Source organism: Ochotona princeps, chromosome 26 (genome assembly GCF_030435755.1).
Source record: "Ochotona princeps isolate mOchPri1 chromosome 26, mOchPri1.hap1, whole genome shotgun sequence".
NCBI lineage: Eukaryota > Metazoa > Chordata > Mammalia > Lagomorpha > Ochotonidae > Ochotona > Ochotona princeps.
In genome coordinates, this window is record NC_080857.1 from 29,601,935 (window position 1) to 29,616,248 (window position 14,314).

Here is a 14,314-nt window from a genome sequence, read left to right on the forward strand (position 1 = left end):
GACTCAACGTTTCAAATACATACGTTTTTTTTAGAAGTTCCTGGAAAATGGAATGAAGAAATACATTTGTATTGGTGCAAATTTTTTTTTTCTAAATGTGTACAAGCAACCTTCAAAAAGGTCATGGAAAATGTGTAAATAAATGTGTAAAAAAAGGACACATGACTTTTTTTGCAATAAAATGAACTTCACTTTCCGCAACGTTTTTGAGGCATCCTGTTGAAGTTCACTGAATGAAAGTGTGGGTAAGGAAGTACTCCAGGTAGTGAGGCATTAATTCATTCAACTATTTAGAGCATACATAGGACTGATTGAGCATACATAGGATTCATATGTGTTATTTAATCTTAAGATGATGAAGACCCGTATTACTAGTCCCATGTCAAATGAGCTTCAGCAAAGTAAACTGAGATCTGGAGTTGAACTTCTATCGCTATGTCTTGAAGATTCATTTATTATCTGCTACCCTGGTGCTTCAATAAAATGAAGCAAATTAGGAAAAATCTGGAACTGCAGGTTTAGCAAGAGGGAGTATTTAGCCATCCATTGTGACAATGATATACTCTCTGTGTGTGTGATAGTAATGCCCAATTTCAGTTCACACCTAATTAGTCCTCTTAAAAATACCCATGAAACTCTTTCACTGCCCTGTTACCTAGGATGCGTTGGCCAGAGGGCTCAAAGTCATGAGGAATTGCAGCACTGCGTAAAATGGGCTGCGGGGGCTCAGGAGGTTAGAAAGCTGAGCTTGTAAGGCAGAAGGGTAGGAGTGCTAGACTTTGAGAAATGACTGACTGGGTGTGGGAGAAGAGCAGGTGGTAAGGAGGACCACGAAGAAAGGATGAAGACGCAGCAACCATGGAGACGAAATGTGAGATGTCAAAAGATGAGTACAGGAGGAAGGTAAGGGTGTGTGGATGTGTCTGAGGGACTGTGACGTACCTGGCTGCGCAGTCCAGTTAGGAATACAGATGTGGACCTCAGGAAACAGATCGAGAGCTGAGTAGTCCACCATTTTTGTTTTAAACAAAATAACAGTTGAAATCATGAGATTGGAAAATATGCCAGTGTTTAAATTTTAGGGGATGGAAAGAAACCTGTGGTTGTCCATTTTCTGTTGCTGTAACAAAGTACTTGAGACGGGATACTTTGTACAGAAGGGTATTTGGCTGTTGATTCTGGTGCCTGGCAAAGACAGCATCCCAGCGGCGAGTTGGAATGCCAGCCAGCCTGGGGTGGAAGGGTCGGCTGCCTGGGGCATGTGCTCAGTAGCAGGTGGCTCTTTTCCTTATGAGGACTCCACAGTGTTAGTGTTGGTCCCTTCTGAGGATGATGTAGCCAAACATGCTGCACATGGCTCCACCGCTGAAAGGACCTGCACCAGGGACCAGGCTTCCAGGTTTCCAGCAATATTACAGTGGTCACGCTCAAGCCCTGTCCACGTCATACAAAAAAAAACAAGAAAGGAGAGGGATCATAAAACCTGAATGTTTCTTTACCTGTTTTAAATGAGATCTATCTCATTGCTTTATACATAAGATCGAGATAATGCCTATAAGAATAAAGATGCGGACGATAAGGCCACAGGCATATGGCTGGGCAGACTAATAAAGTTTCATGTTGAAGCTTCAACATAGAAGACATTTTCTAAACATTCATAAATAGAATCATCAAATAAATTAAAATTAATCACACTTTTGCCATGAGTTGGTTTTAAGCTTTATTGTAAAGCACAACATCTTTGCTGTAAATCAATTCTAAAAACTCAGTAGTAATTCTGATAAGGAATATAGGATAAAAGATAGTTTTTTAGATTTTAGTTGTGATTAGGATTATGAGTTTTCTGCATAGCTCTTAAATTTCACTCACATCAGTAACTTCACAGATTAGGTCTTTAATCTTAGGGATGTTCCAATTAATACTTCCGAATATGATCACTACTAGACATGAGATAGTTATTGAAGACACAGGTGTTTAAAAATTGAACAGAATTTTGGTAGATTGAAAGTAAATTAGGGGTTCGGCAGCGTGGTCTAGAGGCTAAAGTCCTCGCCTTGAACACGCCAGGATCCCATATGGTCACCAGTTCTTTTTTTTTTTTTTAAAGATTTATTCATTTTTATTACAGCCAGATATACACAGAGGAGGAGAGACAGAGAGGAAGATCTTCCGTCCGATGATTCACTCCCCAAGTGAGCTGCAACGGGCCGGTGCGTGCCAATCCGAAGCCGGGAACCAGGAACCTCTTCCGGGTCTCCCACGCGGGTGCAGGGTCCCAATGCATTGAGCCGTCCTCAACTGCCTTCCCAGGCCACAAGCAGGGAGCTGGATGGGAAGTGGAGCTGCCGGGACCAGAACCGGCGCCCATATGGGATCCCGGGGCTTTCAAGGCGAGGACTTTAGCCGCTAGGCCATGCCGCCGGGCCCGGTCACCAGTTCTTATCCCGGCTGCTCCACTTCCCATCCAGCTCCCTGCTTGTGGCCTGGGAAAGCATTCAAGGATGGCCCAAAGCCTTGAGACCCTGCACCTGCATGGGAGACCTAGAGGAAGTTCCTGGCTCCTGGCTTCAGATTGGTGCAGCACCAGCCGTTGCACTCACTTGGGGAGTGAATCATAGGATGGAAGATCTTCCTCTCTGTCTCTCCTCCTCTCTGTATATCTGACTTTGTAATAAAAAATAAATAAATCTTAAAAAAAAGAAAGTAAATTAGAATAAAACAGTAGAGTTTCACTTTAAAATTATGTTACATTTTTATCTAAAACCAAAAAAATTGTTACATTTTCTTACACATTGTTTATATTTATAAAAATTTGATCATCATAAGAAAATTAGATTTTAAGAATAACAAAACTAAATATCAACAGGCATATTCAAAATTGGACTGCATGGGAATTGCTATATATCTCTGAATTAAATACAGTGATTATTTTGACATAAATACAGTTGATTATGCAGATTTTATAGTCTTTGTTCCAATATCTAATATAAAGTTAGAATTTTGATTAGCTTATACTGAGAGTATTACCGAGGATATCACACCTGATTTTAATATCAACTTCAAAAGTTGAAACTGAAGCTGATAACTTCAGGAGGATTCCTCTCTCCTGGCTTTCCTGCCGAGTTCTGTGTAAATGTGTAAACTGCTTAAAATTACATGACCTGCTTAAAATTATCTTAATTTTCCCTGAGAGCAAAAATATATCTTCATTTACATATCTATATACATATGTAACACATAATTTTTAAGATTATTAGGTATGGTTCAATGTTGCATATACAATCAATTTTAGTGTGTATGTGATAATACATATGTAAAATGTTGTATATATTACATACAAAATGAAATAAATGAAAATCCTAGATTCTTGAAACAGCAAACACCAAGTATTATTAGAAGAAATTTTCATATTGTGGTTTGTTCTTTACAATATAATTATTTTTAATTTTAGTAAAATTTTAAAGTTTTTATCATTCTGCTTACTTATGCTCTAAAGTTTTCAAAGCTGATTATAGACTTAGTTTAAATAAAAACCGTGTGTAGAAATGATATTGAATAAGTACAAATCATGAAATTTTTAATTTCTATTACTTTTTAATTTTAAGCTAAGACTTTAAAATTGATGGGAAATATATACCAATAAAGAGAATAGCACAAAGAAAGAAATGCTTAGAGTTGAAGGCAGATCCTATGTTAAGGAATAATGGATCAGTCAATTTTATTTGTGGCTCATGTGTAAAACCAATTTATAGAATTTTTTTCTGTGAAGTTGTTCTGTTGATAGCATACTAAAAATCATTTTACCTAAATTTAGTTTAAAAATTTTGAAGCAAGCTTTCATTTTTAAGGGCAGATGTGCCCTCGCTAGTATGTAAAATAAAACCAAACAAATATTCATCTCCCTACTGCAAAAATCAAATGGAACTTTTTTATTCTCAATGTCTCCAGTAGTGTCGAAATAAGCAGGTGCACACGCTGAGTTCCATAGTTCAGCATCCCCAGAGAGGTATCATTGGTGTGCCCAAACACACATGAATGAACCACTACTTTACAATTTTTTTTTCACCAAAGACTTCCTCTCATCAATATGCAAATTCTGTATTTTAAAATATATATGGTATATCTTAAAATACTAACCTGGAAGCGCTTCAGACTCTTGCAGAAGGAGTCATGTCCCTTTTTCTCCTGATTCACACAGTCCCGTGTGTAACGGGTTGGTGAGTGAGAACAGGACAAGCTGGAGTCGGGTCCCCTGTTTGATCACCTCAGCAGCAGCCGGTCCGCAGGCCCACCTCCTCGGGAGAATAACTCCCTCTGTGCAGAAACTAAAGCTGAACTACCTGAGCACTCTAGGAAACAGTTGGCCCTTTTCTGCGTTCCTCATGCCTCCTTTTAAAGCATAGGTTCAACTGAGCACTTCCTTGGTGAATAAATGGATATGAGGGTAGCCTAGTGGCTAAAGTCCTTGCCTTGCAAACCTTGCAAGCACCAGGAGCCGGTTCTAATCCCGGCGGCTGCACTTCCCATCCAGCTCCCTGCTTGTGCCCTGGGAATGCAGTCGAGGACTGGGACCCTGCACGTGTGGGAGACCTGGAAGAGGCTCCAGGCTCCTGGCTTCGGGTCAGCTCAGCGGTCACTTGGACAGTGAGTCAACAGAGGGAAGATTTAAAAAAAAAAAAAGATAAAAAAAACTGGATTTCAAATTTCCAGAAATGGAAATATAAGATAACTGCTTTTACTGTGAAAGAGTTAATGATTTTCTGATATCCATCAGGATGAATAAGTTTGAATGATAATTCCTAACAGAAATGCAATGCTTTGGCTCCCCAGACCGCAGGGTCCTTCCCAGTAACGGCAGGAGATTGGAGTCAACCCCTAAATGTTCATATAATTTCCAATGTCTGCCATTGTATTAATTTTTTTTCTGTTAAACTTATACCATGAGTGTTAAATAGTCTATACAATTTTTATATAGTTAAAAAATTGTTAGGTGCATGCATTTTCCAAATAATGCAATTAAGCAGAAGAATGAGCTGTTTTGATTCCTAAGCATACCTAAACAAAGCGTAATTATTGTTGAAAAACTGAACTCTGTTCACTTAGGTATTGTCCATTTTCCCAGGAGAGTGATGTCATTATTAAAATAAGGTGGAGTGTCACATCAATCAGTTTTCATTAAGTATCAACAGTTTATCTTCCGAGGACTCTTTCTTTAAGGTCGATTGATGAAGAACGTTAAAGTCATTAGAGTGAAGATTTCTGCCACGAATAGTCAAATTCTTTTATGTTGGGCCTCGTTGTGATGAAAGGTCCTGGCTGAAGGTGCTGAAGCCTTTGAAGGTGATTTTGAAGATGGAAATAGGCTGGAACAACCCAGACAGCAATCAGAAACAATTAGGGAAAACGTACCAAATGCCTCTTTCTCCAGGCTGCATGGCAAATTATATTTACTATTTCAGGCCTGTTGCATTTTAAAATAAGGCCTCCAACTAAGCAATTTTCAAACCAACTCCAATCAAAAGATATTGCTGGAAATTTTCTTATTGCTTTAAAAGTGAAAAGAGTGATTGTCTATGTTGATTAGCCTTGAAGATTGCTCTGGGAAAAGTTGACAGTTCTGGTAATGTTCCAATTTAATTTACAATCTACGACGAACTCAATACTGCATCCCCATCGGGATGGTTTAAGGTTCTGTCTTATCCGCTCATTTGATTCTACTATAACATAAAGAGTCGATCTTTGTAGCTTCTTAATATATACATTTTAAAATTGCAATTCTTTGTTCTCTATTAGATTAGATGAAATAAATACAATACCTGAAATAGTTATTGATACCTGAAATGAAAGATCTCTTGCTAAAAACATGCGGTTCGATACCAGAGATGAAAAAGAAGCTTTTAGTTTCAAAGAGTTTACAGTTAATGGGTAGAAAATTTATAATCAAGAAACAAAATGAGAGAAATTTAGAACCAATGACACATCCGTTATGATGGGTTGAGCATGATTGATGCTATTTCATTTGTTTGTGCTTAAGTGCTAAATAGAAGTCTTGTCTACCTGATGCCAGAAATCACCACGTTTTCGCTTACCCCCGAGTTCGATTAGCAAACATGGACTTTGTATTTGCTTGGTCAAGTGCATTTTATAAAAATACTAATATATAGAAGAATAACAGTACTTCCTGTCATGGGCCTGTCTGGATAGAGTGTTGGAGTAATGTCAATCTCTGTGATGCTTTGGATAGAAATTCAATGAAATCAGCAGCTTTCAAGGCATATATAGTTTACCTGAGTGTTACTTTCTACAAAGAAAAAAGGGATTTGTGCACATGCATTTTTGTTGAACATTTAAACGTTTTTCTTTTTAACTCTTGTTGACATAGTTGAGAGGGGTGCGTGTCCATGTGGGCCTCAGTTAGGGAGGGCCAGGTATCCAGGTATGGAGGAAAGTGGGTGGGACAAATACTTAAGTATTTTTTTTCCCTCCTGTGTCCTCAGGGGAGGAAGTGAAGGGAACCATTTCTTGTCAGCACCTGGGGATGGGGGGCAGTCATTTGATGATGGCTTAGAGACCCCAACATGGAGAAGAGTGTTCCAAGGGAGTTACCTGGGTGGTTTTGATATTGTTAGTTTCTATGCTCAAGGGCTGAGAAAACCTTTCCAACTTCCATTGGTTGACAAAGTCCACCCTATTTCATATATAGACCCAGGAACATCTTGCAAAGCTTGGCCTGGAGAGTGATCCAACCTGTTCTGAGTTCCATCCTCTGATGAAGCAATAGACAGTCCCCACACTGGCACAGGCGAGGTAGCTGTTCTATCACCTGTGTGTATCAGATGGTCAGACTGTCCCCTGCACAGGCATGAGCTACTGAGGAGATCCAGTCCTCACTCATGCACTCCAAAGTCAAACCACACATCCTGTGATTTTTCCCTGTGGTTGGGCTTTGAGTCCAGCAGTATCGTCTGGGAACTCCCCAGCGAACCTTGCCTGGGTGACCTCAGACTTGCCTCTTGGGTGCTCCATCCTGTGCAGTGTCAGGTTTGGTCTGCCACCAGCACCAGCCAACGCTGTTGGTTGCAAGTTGCCTGATCAGTTCTGCTCCAGCCCCATAGCCCAGCCCAACCTACCGCAGCCCCAGTCTTCATGCATACCAGCAGGTGCCACTTCCCGGTTGGGTTGATGACTCCCATCAATAACTCCCACCAGGCCTGCCCCTAGCCCCAGTTTTTGCACATGCCAGCCTCTGCTTCAGCTTAGCCTGATCCAGCCAACATCCCATCCAGCTCTTGTTCACAGCCATGGGAGCTACGACTTAGCTCAGCCTGACCAGCTCTTAGACCTGGCCCTCATGTACGCAGGCTGGTGCTGCCATGTCTGGCCTGGCCTGCCATCTAGTAGGGGAGTGCCCATAGTTCTCCTGCCAGGAATACTCCCAACCACAGATCTTGCACCTGCAGGGGGTACTGCACTCCAGTGTGATATGATTTGCCCCCAGTCCTGGCAATTGCCAGCTGATGGTGCACCTAGCCAACTGGCCCACACCCATTCTGATTCTTTCTCAGGCCAGTGGTACAGCAAGCTAGCCCAGCCTGGCCCACTCCCTAGTCCCAGCTCTCATGCTCACCTGTGGAAGCAGCAGCCCAGCAGGGGAGTCCCAGAGGCCCTGGGTCTTGTACGTACCAAGCCCAGTATGAGATGACCTGCCCCAGACCAGATTGGGCTTCAGCACCCATTAGCATGTGTGTGAGCTAGGTTTGGAGCTAGCCAGGCAAAGTCAGTCCACAGCACACACTGGCACAAATGAGAGCCAATGCAAGCCAGACTGGTTAGATCACAGCACCTGCCAGTTCACAAGAGGGCTGGCACTCAGAGTTGGCCAGGCATGGGTAGGTTGCTGCACTCACTGGCAAGAGTTGGACTTGGGGCACGCTGTGCTAAGCCAGGATGCAGAAGGTTCTCAGGTGTTTGGACACCCCTGTTCATAGTAGCATTATTTGCAGTAGCTGAAAGTCAGAAGTAAGCTAGTTGCTCAACAGATGAGTGGACAAGCAAACTGTATGTATATAGACACATTGGGATATTATTTGGCTTTGAGAAAGGAAATTCTGACAGATAGTACCAAGGGGATGAACTCTGATGACATGCTAAATAAGTCATTCACAAACTTATAAAAAAGTACACGGCCACTCACTTAAGGTTCCTGGGGAGTCAGTGGCATTGAGACAGAAAGCAGTGAGATTTGGGAGTAGTGGGAATTCATTGTTCAACAGTTATATGAAGGGTGACCCAGCGGCAAGATGAGATCTGGATGGTGGTGATGCTTGTACCACGAAACAAATTCACTGAATGCGGTTGAACCATACATTTTTAAATGGTGAGATTGGGAAGTTTTATGTGTATGTATTTCACAATGTTAGAAATGTTTAAAGGATTCATTTAAATTTTATGTTCTGTATATTTCACGATAATCAAATGTTTTTGTTTTTAAAGACTTGTTTTATTTTTTATTTGAAAGGCATAGTTACAGAATGCAGGAGAAATAGAGAGAGAGATCTTCCATCTGGTGGTTTACTCCCCAAATGTCCACAATGACCAGAGTTGAGCTGACCCGATTCAACGCCAGAAGCCAGTCGCTTCTTCATGCTCTCTCATGGCTCCAAGGGCTCAAGAACTTGAGCCGCCATGCACTGTTTTCTCTGGCCATAAGACAGGAGCTAAATCAGAAATGGAGCAGCTGAAACTTAAACTGGTGCCCATATGGGATGAAACCAAGACATTCTGGAGTGATTCTGAGCTCGAATTCCAATTTTTTCTTTGTTCAGAATAGATTTTCTTGGTGTATCAGAAGTGATGGGAAATGTTGTATAAACAACAGGGAATTAATCTCCTTCAATCCCAACTGTTTTGGTACAAAACTATTTTTATATAGCTTTCAGAACTTGAGACTACATTCTGAGTTGAACATTCTATCTTTATCCAACATTAACATCTTCCAGTAGAACGGGAAGGTGCCAGCCATTTAGTTACAAACGCAGAGAATAATGGATTGTATATTGAGGTTTTGGGAAGAGCAGTTGACACAAATGGGTTCAACAGATTAGATTATTGTGAAAGTATCTGTGAGATGAGAGGAAGACGATCAAGACCGGTGAATCCCCTGAACTTGAAACGCATTGGCAAGAAGGGGTGAGCGGAAGAGAGCTCATAGAACCCAGCGTGCAAGAGTCCAGTATAAACTACGACTCTGTGAGAGAACTCAGGTGCTGCCAAAGCCAGAAAAGCTCATCTGATCTGCTTGCAGGGCCTTGCTTATGACAGCCCCCAGCAGGCCTTTGTGGACGCCATCCGTTATCCGTAACAGGGCACAGAGCCACAGATCAGGAGGAGACAGGTGCAGGCGACAAGCGAGCTGGAAGTGGAGCCTCCATGCACACATGGTGCTTCGGGGGTCTTGACTTTATTAGAGGCTGTTAATGTTACTTCGTCCTGGCCTCTTTCATGTAGGTTTTGCAGAAGGTCACAATGGACTTCTAAGTTTATAACTCCAGAAAGGAAAATGTTTCTTTTATTTTGAATGTTGAACCTTGAATTGTTTCCTCTCTTACTCTGCTATGTTCATGGTATGTTCAGTTGAACGCTTGATAAAGGACTCCACATAGCTTTTTTTTTTTTTTTTTTTTAGTTTCTTCTTTGGTGACATACTCATTTAAAAAAATGCAAGACAGCAACAATACCATCAAGTTATGGAAGCGATCTGGTTTGTAGTAGAACGGCTCTTCTACCATTCTTTTTGTTGTGTATCCTTGATTATAATGTAATTCATGTTCTTAACCCTTTTATAGAATATTTAGCTGTGGCGAGTTGATTGCACATAGAAAGCATTGAGTTTAAATGTAAACAAACATGATGAATAACATAAAATACAAGGGAGACAAAAGAATATATTAATAATTGAATTCAGGGTAACATTAATGTTTAAATTAAGTATAAAATCGATGTTTATGCTCCAGTAGGGGAGCTCAAGATCATTTATACTAAACTACAAATAAAATTACAAGATTATTTCTGCTATGTTTTTTTTCCAAAATAGATTTTGATGCTATTCTCAATTGATCCTCTGAATGCAATTGAAAGTAACTGGTCAAAAAATTTTGAAGGCGTCAACTTTACAGACAAAGATTTGACTTTTCAATATTACTTTGAGTGTAAAAGTGGCTTCCAAGCAAAAACTAATCTACTCCATAAAAATAATGCTCTTTTAAAAAGTTTTTTTCGTATTTCTAATAGTTTTTTTTTTTTATGTTTTTCTCCTCTCAAAATTGATGTGTCTGAAATATTTACACGGTGAGTACAAATTCCCATTCTTGTTTTCCTACACTGCAAGGGAAAAAAAGTTTGTAAATAGTATTATTCTAAAGAAATTCCCAGTAGCTAAAAAATAAGTTTCTTAAATCTCTGTCATTTAAATTATTGATGAAGTCAAACTTAATCAGCTGGTGCCAAGTCCAATAAAGAATCAAGAGGCTCTGAAATATTTAATAACCAAGAGGGGACACTGGCGCCTCACTCACTGACAGACGACGCTTCTCGAACGAACAATGGTCCACCTTAGAGATTCTAACATTTACCTCAGCAGGTGCACTTCCACCCAAAACCTAACTTAACAAGTGGGACGGGCTCAGTTAATGCCAGAATCTTCAACTTACTAGAGAAATGATTTCCCTAGCATCATAATGAATAAAAGAACACGTACACAAAGCAGCCAGAGGAAGCAGGGATCTGAGCCCGAAGCAACTTCCAAGGTCGCAGCCTGTGTACATGTATTGTACACATGTTTAAGGTCACAGCCTATATTCAGAATACATTGTAGAAACGTTTAAAGCTATGTTTCCCTAAAATTGTAAACTGTTCATCTTTATGACCCTGAGAACTAGTTCACTGAAAATTATTTACTGCATTTGTGAAGGCAGGAAAGGCATATCAACACATCCAGGAAAAAATTCTGCAAGATGTACAAATTCTCGGAAAGATGTTCAACTAATTCAAAAATTAAACCATCCAATCGTTTTGAAGTATTTTATTCCTTACTCAGTTGAACTTTCTATTGCTATTATGAATTAGCTTCCTGGTTTTTTTTTGAATGGGGGAAGATAATCTAGTATACTGATTGTTATGACCGTAACCACTTATACTATAACTATATTGTCTAACATTATACTATAATTGTTATACTTATGAGACATTCGTACTTGCATGCAAATCTGTGTATATATTATCAGATTCACAGATGGAGATTGACATGTCAATGCTGAAAAACTAGGAGTAATTTCATTGCTAGTAATAATTGACTACATAAAACAGAGCAGAACCTTCACAAGGCAATTAACCAAGGAACTATGCCAATCTTGATTTCATTTCACTCTATGAATGACTGTGTTCATTTTCTTTAAAGGTCTTCGTGCTCCTGCTCCCAGCTCTTCATAGAATCCCAGCCTGCTCTTCACCTCGGCTGCAGCAGTTTAAGGTAGCTGGCTGGATCCAGGCATTGTTCCGACTGTCTGCGGTCTTTCCCCTTTCCGTGGTAGCTGGCTTCGCGGAGTGCTCTGCTAGGCTCATTTCACTCCTCCTCTGTTTTCTAAACCCACTTATGCCTATTCTTTCGGAAGACACTTGTTTGTCTGGGAGCTCAACTTGACTTCTCTCCATTCTATTTCCTGAACTACAAATGCACCATTAAGGTTGATTGAACTCTTTAAAAGCACTTCATAGAAAATGAAAGGCTGTAAGAAAGTAGGCTACTAGTGCTTGTAAATATCTATTTGAAGCCAAATTGGTAGGAAGGAATAAGAAATATTTGGAGAGTTAAAAATGTTAGTGATATATATATGTGTGTGTATATATATATATATGTATTTTTACAGATTAGTCTCTTTTTGATTTTTCTTTGAGAGACACACTTTTAAACATTATGGGAGGGAAGCAAAAGGGACAAACAACTAAAATTATCAAAAACTTTTTCAGGAAATAAACCTTATAAAAAAAAAAACTCCACATGAAAACATGTCGATTATGATTAGTTTGTAGTTGTTAAGTCATGTGACCATACGTCCACTTAAAATTGTTATCTTTATGGTTTACAGAAATAGTAAGAACATCACATTTTTTTCCCTATTTGCAATGTCTTAAATATCTCTAATGCAAAATGTATAACCACATAGTGATGAAAGCTTAGTATTCATTTTATAAAAAAGTCCTTTACATAATTTAAAAAATTTTGTAATTAAAAAGAAGCTCACCAAAATGAATTATCCTGATGAACTTTTATCCAGAGCATATAGAAATTCTATTAAGTGATACAATGGAAGGAAAAAAAAGTGCTATTCATAAGCACCAATATTTTATATGGAAAACCTTAATAGACAAATCTCTTAAACTTTATTCAGAAGAGCACAAATTAAAGGTCAAATAAAATATGAAAGATAGCTATTTCAGTGAATGCCTTTAAATTTTTTAAAAAAATTTTTGGTGATGTTTACACAGTTGATTAGGGTGGGAGGGGTCAAGGATGAGGGAAAGCGGGTGGGACCACTATTTCCACAGGTCCCTTCTCCTCTTCCTATACCTGGGGAGGGAGATGGGGAGAAGCCCCTCCCAGCCTCCCCGCTGCCCAGCACCTGGGGATACGGAACAGCCACCCGATGTCATCCTGGGTCCCTGAGGTGCAGCATGTTCTGAGAGTACAGTTCAAGTGGTTTTGGCAGAATAAACGCTTTTAAATATACCTTTATGTTCATCTGAATATGCTATTCTATTTTTAATTTCAAAAGTACATGTTAGCAAGTCATTTTATCACAAAAAAACATTATCAAAACAAAATTTTGAAATAAATTCATGAATGAAGTCTGAGAAATGTATTTTGAATAGTTTGCAAAACAAAATGGAAAGAGGGCCCGGCATGGTAGCCCAGTGGCTAAGGTCTTTATCTTCACACGCCCTGGGATCCCATATAGGCGCTGGTTTGAGTCCCCGTGGCCCCGCTTCCCATCCAGCTCCCTGATTGTGGCCTGGGAAAGCAGTCGAGGATGGCCAAAACCTTAGGACCCTGCACCTGCGTAGGAGACCTGACAGAGGCTCCTGGCTCCTGGCTTCAGATCAGCACAGCTTTGGCCATTGCAGCCACTTGGGGAGTAAGTCATCAGGCAGAACATCTTCCTCTCTGTCTCTGCTCCTCTCTGTATATCTGCATTTCCAATAAAAATAAATCTTAAAAAAAAAAAAAAAAAGCAAAATGGGAAGAAACAATTGCAGTTAAAAAATAAGATTTTTTATAGAATAAACTTGTAGATACAGAATGTTTCTGATTCAGATCACTGCATATTTCTGCCAGTCTAGCTAGAAAAGCAAATTGTGGGCTTAACCTGCAATTTAGTAGACATTTTTATTTTTCAAAAATCTGTAATGGAGAAAAATGCAGCAAGATAAACAAGAAACAGCAGTTGCAGATTGCCTGCAAGCTCGGCTTCCTAATGAGGGCGTTGGAAACACCAGACTCCAGCTCAGGAACAAGCCGATCGATCTGGCTCTTCAGTGATCAACGGCCATGACGGGGCGGAAGCGCCACTCCTACAGAACCACGACACGGCTTTCAGGTGGGTCACATTGAACTGAAGCTAGCAACCTACAGCACGGCTTAAAGGCTCAGGTTTTTAAACATTAAGCTCTTCTCGTCATATCAGCAGCTTTTGAATAGTGAAATGACAGTCAGTTAATGGCGACTGTTATCACATAGTCGTGATCGCCAAAAAATACACCGGGACAGTGTATGCTGAATAATCTAGGCAACTATATGGTAATGACCAAAGTTCATTTTGTATTAATAGAAAAGCCCAGAATGTTGACAGTAGGATATTGATGTTCGTATTTATATGTATTTCTATAAATGAGATTTCTAGAAAGATTTATATGTTGATGTTTATACTGAATAATTATAGCTAATATCATGGTGATCAGATCTGTTACACATAATCTGTATTTAGATTTTTGTTTTGTTGACTGGGACAGGGTTGGAGCGACAGATATTCCCTTATGAGTTTTCCAAAACTAAAGCTTGAAGTAGACAAGCAGTCCAGGGGAATACATCATGCAAGAGGTACCCACTGCTATAACCGAAAAAAAAAAATGCAGAATTTCTGTGTTAAATCATGTAAATAAAAAAAAAATCCCTTGGCTATTTTTAAATTTACGTGGGTCTCGCGACTCTGCTTTTAAATTATTTAATCAGAGAATCAGAGACAGCCGAGCCAAACGTGCC